Raw genomic sequence first — 8,335 nt, forward strand, 5'->3', positions numbered from 1 at the left:
CAATTTCATTTTAATTCATTGGTCTGCAAAAAAAAAGGAAAAGCCAGCGCGTGCCGCCTCCTTGGGAGGTCTGTGGCTGCTCCAGGCATGAGGCTTAGCAGAGAAGAACGAGGTCGAGATCTGGACCGCGGAAGGCGACGGCCGGCCAGGGAAGAAAGAAAGAAGAGGCAGCAAACACGCGCCCAGAGGAGGCGGGACGTGTGTTCGCAGAAGCTGTCATTCATCGCCAACACTCCGGCTCGTTCCCTCGCGAGATTTCTCCCTGCCCGCTTCTTGGCGCCCGCCATCCAGCCCAGGCGCGAGATCGGGTTCACAGGACTGCAGGGCGTCGCGGGGAAGGAGGCGGGCCTATGCAGATCGCTGGCCAATGCCTGTCCGACTCCGAGCCCGGCGTTCCAATTCTGAAAGTGAAAAAGTGGAGAGAATCCCCCAATTATGACATCAGAATGTCCTCCGGGAGGCTGGAGAGCGGGAAGGCAGCAAGAGCCGCGGTGGGGAGACGCAGGGCGAGGCGGCGCGACCCCGGCGGAGCGGGCTGTGGGGCGGGGCGGCCCCGGCTGCGGCGTTGCCCTCCGAGGCCTGCAAGGCTGGCGGCCGGCGAGGGGGACGGGTTCCCTGGGCACAGTCGGCATCGCTTCTCGGCCTTTTGGCTAAGATCAAGTGTAGTATCTGTTCTTATCAGTTTAATATCTGATACGTCCTCTATCTGAGGACTATATATTAAATGGATTTTTGGAACAGGGAGATGGAAGAGGGGCTTGCTCCGTCCACTCCACGCATCGACCTGGTATTGCAGTGCCTCCAGGAACGGTGCACCTCCCACCCCGGGAGAATTTTCACGGTTAGAAAGACAGATGAGTTTCTTTCCTCTCTGATTTCTTTCTTTTTATCTTTTATTTAAACATGATGATGATAATGGTAACGTCCAATTTCTTTGTTGTTGTTATGTGCGAAGTCGTGTCCGACCCATCGCGACCCCATGGACAATGATCCTCCAGGCCTTCCTGTCCTCTACCATTCCCTGGAGTCCATTTAAGTTTGCACCTACTGCTTCAGTGACTCCATCCATCCACCTCATTCTCTGTCGTCCCCTTCTTCTTTTGCCCTCGATCTCTCCCAGCATTAGGCTCTTCTCCAGGGAGTCCTTCCTTCTCATGAGGTGGCCGAAATATTTGAGTTTCAACTTCAGGATCTGGCCTTCTAAAGAGCAGTCAGGGCTGATCTCCTCTAGGACTGACTGGTTTGTTCGCCTTGCAGTCCAAGGGACTCGCAAGAGTCTTCTCCAGCACCAGAGTTCAAAAGCCTCAATTCTTTGACGCTCGGCCTTCCTTATGGTCCAACTTTCGCAGCCATACATTGCAACTGGGAAGACCATAGCCTTCACTAAACGCACTTTTGTTGGCAGGGTGATGTCTCTGCTTTTTAGGATGCTGTCTAGATTTGCCATAGCTTTCCTCCCCAGGAGCAAGCGTCTTTTAATTTCTTTGCTGCAGTCCCCATCTGCAGTGATCTTGGAGCCCAGGAAAATAAAATCTGTCACTATCTCCATTTCTTCCCCTTCTATTTGCCAGGAATTGAGAGGGCCGGATGCCATGATCTTTGTTTTCTTGATGTTGAGTTTCAAGCCAACTTTTGCACTCTCCTCCTTCACCCGCATCAACAGGCTCTTTAGTTCCTCTTCACTTTCTGCCATTAGAGTGGTATCATCTGCATATCTGAGGTTGTTGATATTTCTCCCTGCAATCTTGATCCCAATTTGTGACTCCTCTAATCCCGCATTTCTCATGATGTGCTCTGCATACAAGTTAAATAGGCAAGGCGACAGTATACAGCCTTGCCGAACTCCTTTCTCAATTTTGAACCAGTCAGTCATTCCATGTTCAGTTCTCACTGTTGCTTCTTGACCTGCATATAAATTTCTCAAGAGACAAATAAGATGCTCTGGTATTCCCATCTCTTTAAGAACTTGCCACAATTTGTTGTGCTCCACACAATCAAAGGCTTTAGCATAGTCAATGAAGCAGAAGTAGACGTTCTTCTGGTACTCCCTAGCTTTCTCCATGATCCAGCGTATGTTGGCAATTTGATCTCTAGTTCCTCTGCCTCTTCGAAATCCTGCCTGTACTTCTGGAAGTTCTCGGTCCACATATTGCTGGAACCTAGCTTGTAGGATTTTGAGCATAACTTTGCTAGCATGAGAAATTAGTGCGATGGTGCGGTAGTTTGAACATTCTTTGGCATTGCCCTTCTTTGGGATTGGAATGTAAACTGACCTTTTCCAATCCTGTGGCCATTGTTGAGTTTTCCAAATTTGCTGGCATATTGAGTGTAGCACTTTTACTGCATCGTCCTTTAAGATTTTGAATAGTTCAACTGGAATGCTGTCACTACCACTAGCTTTATTGTTGCTCAGACTTCCTAAGGCCCATTTGACTTCACATTCCAGGATGTCTGGCTCCAGGTCAGTAACTACCCCATTGTGGTCATCAGGGATGTTAAGCTCGCTCTTGTATAGTTCTTCTGTATAATTTTGCCACCTTTGTTTGATCTCTTCTGCTTCTGTGAGGTCCCTACCATTTTGGTCCCTTATCATACCCATCTTTGCATGAAACGTTCTCTTCATATCTCCAATTTTCTTGAAAAGATCTCTGGTCCTCCCCATTCTATTGTTTTCTTCTATTTGTTTGCACTGTTCGTTTAAGAAGGCATTCTTATCTCTTCTAGCTTTTCTCTGGAATTCTGCATTCAATTGGGTGTATCTTTCTCTTTCTCCCTTGCCTTTCACTTCCCTTCTCTCCTTAGCTATTTGTAAAGCTTCCTCAGACAGCCATTTTGATTTCTTGCATTTCTTTTTCTTTGGGATGGTTTTAGTTGCTACCTCTTGTACAATGTTGCAAACCTCCGTCCATAGTTCTTCAGGCACTCTGTCTATCAGATCTAATTCCTTAAATCTATTTGTCACCTCCACTGTGTATTCGTCGGGGATATGATTTAGTTCATACCTGAGTGGCCTAGTGCTTTTCCCTACTTTCTTCAATTTAAGCCTAAATTTTGCAACAAGAAGCTCATGATCTGAACCACAATCAGCTCCTGGTCTTGTTTTTATTGACTGGATAGAACTTTTCCATCTTTGGCTGCAGAGCACATAGTCAATCTGATTTCTGTGTTGACCGTCTGGTGATGTCCATGTGTAGAGTCGTCTCTTGGGCTGCTGGAAAAGAGTGTTTGCTATGACCATTGTATTCTCTTGACAAAATTCTACCAGCCTGTGCCCTGCTTCATTTTGTACTCCAAGGCCAAACTTGCCTGTTATCCCGGTTATCTTTTGGCTTCCTACTTTAGCATTCCAATCCCCCATGATGATAAGCACATCATTTTTGGGCGTTGCTTCTAGAAGGTGTTGTAGGGCTTCATAGAACTGATCAACTTCATCCTCTTCAGCAGCAGTGGTTGGGGCGTAGACCTGGATCACTGTGATGTTGAATGGTTTGCCTTGGATTCGAACTGAGATCATTCTGTCATTTTGGGGATTGTATCCCAAGACTGCTTTTCCTACTCTCTTATTGATTATGAAGGCTACTCCATTTCTTCTGCGAGATTCTTGTCCACAATAGTATACCTGATGGTCATCTGAATTAAATTCACCCATTCCTGTCCATTTTAGTTCACTGATTCCTAAAATGTCGATGTTCAGTCTTCTCATTTCTTGTTTAACCACGTCCAGCTTGCCTTGATTCATGGATCTGACGTTCCAGGTTCCTATGGAATAAAAATCTTTACAGCATCGGACTGTCTTTTCGCCACCAGTTACTTCCACAACTGAGCGTCCTTTCGGCTTTGGCCCAGCCGCTTCATTCATTCTGGCGCTACTCGTACTAGCCGTCTGCTCATCCCCAGTAGCATATTGGACACCTTCCGACCTGAGGGGCTCATCTTCCAGCGTCATATCGTTATGCCTATTGGAACTGTCCATAGAGTTTTCATGGCAAAGATACTGGAGTGGTTTGCCATTGCCTTCTCCAGTGGATCACCTTTTGTCAGAGCTCTCAGCTATGACCTGTCCGTCTTGGGTGGCCCTGCACGGCATAGCTCATAGCTTCACTGAACTACGCAAGCCCCCTTGCCACAACAAGGCAGCGATCCTTGAAGGGGGTCCAATTTCTTACTGTTCTTTTAATCATATTCTAATTTTCCTGTAGTTTCGCTAACAAACTGATTTAACATACTGCATGAATTGTCAGCCCATCTTATTTGCTCGTAAAGACTTCACAACCAAGCAAAGAAGGGCCGAGCCCGCCTTTCAAGGCAGGCGTAAGAAGACTAAACGGTTAGAGCGATGGCCGAGGGGTTCTTGAGACAGGAATTGGGCTGGGCGGCGTGACAAGGTTTTTCACCTTGCACTCGAAAGCTCACGCCTTGAATCAATCTTTGTGGATCTTGAAGGGGCTACTGGACTCTGATTTTATTGTCCTTCCTCCAGGGAATTCAACGATGACGCGCGTCCTCCGTTCCCTTTGAGAATCAGGCGGGAGCCGCGTCGGTCTGAAGCGGCAGAACGACGTTTGACTCCAGAGGCACCTTTCAGTCCACGTGTGAGCTCTGGGCCTGCAGAAGCGCGCATGCGAGCAGAACCTCACCCCCGGAATAAAACTTGCTTGGTCTCAACGGGGCCCTTGGGCTCCAGCGTCCTTCCGTCCCGCTCTGTGCCGCCCATTAGACGGGGAGAGCGAGCCCTACAAAGTGCACGCGCCATCAGAGAAGCTCCAGGAAAGTCAGCCGCAGCCACGAATCGAACGGCGTCCTGGGAAAGGGGGCGGGCCTATGCAGATCGCTGGCCAATGCCTGCCCGAGGCCCGGCATTCCCAGCTGTGAAACTGGAAGAGAGGAGAGAACCTGCGAAAGATTCTCCGGAAGGCCGCTTCTCCGGGAGGCGGAGAGAGCAGCCCGGTTGGAAGGCACAGAGAGATCGGCAGGGCCGGCGGAGGGGGCTGCGGGGCTGTGACTGCGTCGTTGCTCGCCGAGGCCTGCAAGTCAGTCAGGTCTGCGGAGGGAATTTCTCCGTGGTTTCTTCCGCATCGCTTCTCGGCCTTTTGGCTAAGATCAAGTGTAGTATCTGTTCTTATCAGTTTAATATCTGATACGTCCTCTATCTGGGGACTATATATTAAATGGATTTTTGGAGCAGGGAGATGGAAGAGGGGCTTGCTCCGTCCACTCCACGCATCGGCCTGGTATTGCAGTGCCTCCAGGAACGGTGCACCTCCCACCCCAGGGAGAATATTTGTGGTTCAAAAGCAGATGAGAATTTGGGCTTTGCTTCTCTTTATTAAGCAAAGTTTTGAAATCGGAGTCTTTGTGTGTGGTGCGCACTTCCTCGGACAATGGAACAGGCATCATAAGAATCAGAGTCCAGTAGCACCTTTAAGACCAACAAAGATTTATTCAAGGTGTGAGCTTCTGAGTGCAAGCACTCTTCCTCAGACTAAGAACTCCCTACATGATCGGGGGAATATATAGCAAAAATCAATTCTGTTACATTAGTACACCGTGTCACACATCCAAATACAGCCAGTGTTAATTCTTTGCCAAAACAGTCATTCAATCAGGCATCATAAGAGTTCAAGTATTAGGAAGTAAATTAGTAAACCTATCAAACTTGTCAAAATGTCAAGGTTAGTAATTAATGACAGACACTTTCCCAGTGTTGAAAATTAGTGATTAAAAGATTAGAGTTTGACCAGATTAGAAACCACCAATCCTAACCACTACATCAAGCTGTCAGAGAAAGGGTTACATGTTTGACGGTTCACATGGGCCCATCTCTCCTTTCTGGTCAAATACAAACAAGTGTGCTATACTGGAGTCTTTTACGTGACTCCCTAGAGAAGCAACTAGCCTCTTTTAATCACTAATTTTCAAAACTGGGAAAGTGTCTGTCATTAATTACTAACCTTGACATTTTTATTTCCCCAATGTTTCTGTGAACTACAATTGAACCCTAAGGACTGATAAGCTTTTCTAGCAAACAATTTTACCGGATGTTGTGAAAGTTTACTAATTTACTTCCTAATACAGGCAGGATTTCAAAGAGGCAGAGGAACTAGAGATCAAATTGCCAACATATGCTGGATCATGGAGAAAGCTAGGGAGTTCCAGAAGAACATCTACTTCTGCTTCATTGTGTGGAGCACAACAAATTGTGGCAAGTTCTTAAAGAGATGGGAATACCAGAGCATCTTATTTGTCTCTTGAGAAACTTATATGCAGGTCAAGAAGCAACAGTGAGAACTGAACATGGAATCACAGATTGGTTCAAAATTGAGAAAGGAGTTCGGCAAAGCTGTATACTGTCGCCTTGTCTATTTAACTTGTATGCGGAGCACATCATGAGAAAGGTGGGATTAGAGGAGTCACAAATTGGGATCAAGATTGCAGGGAGAAATATCAACAACCTCAGATATGCAGATGATACCACTCTAATGGCAAAAAGTGAAGAGGAACTAAAGAGCCTGTTAATGCGGATGAAGGAGGAGAGTGCAAAAGTTGGCTTGAAACTCAACATCAAGAAAACAAAGATCATGGCATCCGGCCCTCTCAATTCCTGGCAAATAGATGGGGAAGAAATGGAGATAGTGACAGATTTTATTTTCCTGGGCTCCAAGATCACTGCAGATGGGGACTGCAGCAAAGAAATTAAAAGACGCTTGCTCCTGGGGAGGAAAGCTATGGCAAATCTAGACAGCATCCTAAAAAGCAGAGACATCACCCTGCCAACAAAAGTGCGTTTAGTCAAGGCTATGGTCTTCCCAGTTGCAATGTATGGCTGTGAAAGTTGGACCATAAGGAAGGTAAAGGTAAAGGTATCCCTTGTGCAAGCACCGAGTCATGTCTGACCCTTGGGGTGACGCCCTCCAGCGTTTTCATGGCAGACTCAATACGGGGTGGTTTGCCAGTGCCTTCCCCAGTCATTACCATTTACCCCCCAGCAATCTGGGTACTCATTTTACCGACCTCGGAAGGATGGAAGGCTGAGTCCACCTTGAGCCGGCTGCTGGGATTGAACTCCCAGCCTCATGGGCAAAGCTTTCAGACAGCTGCCTTACCACTCTGCGCCACAAGAGGCTCTTACAAGGAAGGCCGAGCGTCAAAGAATTGAGGCTTTTGAACTCTGGTGCTGGAGAACTCTTGCGAGTCCCTTGGACTGCAAGGCGAAGAAACCGGTCAGTCCTAGAGGAGATCAGCCCTGACTGCTCTTTAGAAGGCCAGATCCTGAAGATGAAACTCAAATACTTTGCAGAACTCAAATACTTTGGCCACCTCATGAGAAGGAAGGACTCCCTGGAGAAGAGCCTAATGCTGGGAGCGATTGAGGGCAAAAGAAGAAGGGGACGACAGAGAATGAGGTGGCTGGATGGAGTCACTGAAGCAGTCGGTGCAAACCTAAATGGACTCCAGGGAATGGTAGAGGACAGGAAGGCCTGGAGGATCATTGTCCATGGGCTCGCGATGGGTCCGACATGACTTTGCACCTAACAACAACAACCTGAACTCTTATGATGCCTGATTGATTGACTGTTTTGGCAAAGAATTATCACTGGCTGTATTTGGATGTGTGACACGGTGTACTAATGTAACAGAATTGATTTTTGCTATATATTCCCCCGATCATGTAGGGAGTTCTTAGTCTGAGGAAGAGTGCTTGCACTCAGAAGCTCACACCTTGAATAAATCTTTGTTGGTCTTAAAGGTGCTACTGGACTCTGATTCTTATGATGCCTGTTCCATTGTCCGAGGAAGTGCGCACCACACACAAAGACTCCGATTTCAAAACTTTGCTTAATAAAGAGAAGCAAAGCCCAAATTCTCATCTGCTTTTGAACCACAAATATTCTCCCTGGGGTGGGAGGTGCACCGTTCCTGGAGGCACTGCAATACCAGGCCGATGCGTGGAGTGGACGGAGCAAGCCCCTCTTCCATCTCCCTGCTCCAAAAATCCATTTAATATATAGTCCTCAGATAGAGGACGTATCAGATATTAAACTGATAAGAACAGATACTACACTTGATCTTAGCCAAAAGGCCGAGAAGCGATGCGGAAGAAGCCACGGAGAAATTCCCTCCGCAGACCTGACTGACTTGCAGGCCTCGGCGAGCAACGACGCAGTCACAGCCCCGCAGCCCCCTCCGCCGGCCCTGCCGATCTCTCTGTGCCTTCCAACCGGGCTGCTCTCTCCGCCTCCCGGAGAAGCGGCCTTCCGGAGAATCTTTCGCAGGTTCTCTCCTCTCTTCCAGTTTCACAGCTGGGAATGCCGGGCCTCGGGCAGGCATTGGCCAG

At 47.8% G+C, this 8,335-nt stretch overlaps 3 non-coding genes across 3 annotated transcripts; 2 read left to right on the forward strand and 1 right to left on the reverse strand.

The window, feature by feature from the left end:
- The first annotated feature begins 630 nt into the window (after positions 1 to 630).
- On the forward strand, positions 631 to 821 carry LOC143827950 (U2 spliceosomal RNA). The gene has a single exon (XR_013227449.1). It is a non-coding gene; the product is annotated as a U2 spliceosomal RNA (small nuclear RNA).
- A 4,253-nt stretch (positions 822 to 5,074) lies between these two features.
- LOC143827973 (U2 spliceosomal RNA) lies at positions 5,075 to 5,265 on the forward strand. Its single transcript, XR_013227457.1, has one exon. It is a non-coding gene; the product is annotated as a U2 spliceosomal RNA (small nuclear RNA).
- Positions 5,266 to 7,901: 2,636 nt separating this feature from the next.
- On the reverse strand, positions 7,902 to 8,092 carry LOC143827966 (U2 spliceosomal RNA). The gene has a single exon (XR_013227454.1). It is a non-coding gene; the product is annotated as a U2 spliceosomal RNA (small nuclear RNA).
- Between the last annotated feature and the right edge of the window lie 243 nt (positions 8,093 to 8,335).

This window comes from Paroedura picta, chromosome 1 (genome assembly GCF_049243985.1).
Source record: "Paroedura picta isolate Pp20150507F chromosome 1, Ppicta_v3.0, whole genome shotgun sequence".
NCBI classification, from domain to species: domain Eukaryota; kingdom Metazoa; phylum Chordata; class Lepidosauria; order Squamata; family Gekkonidae; genus Paroedura; species Paroedura picta.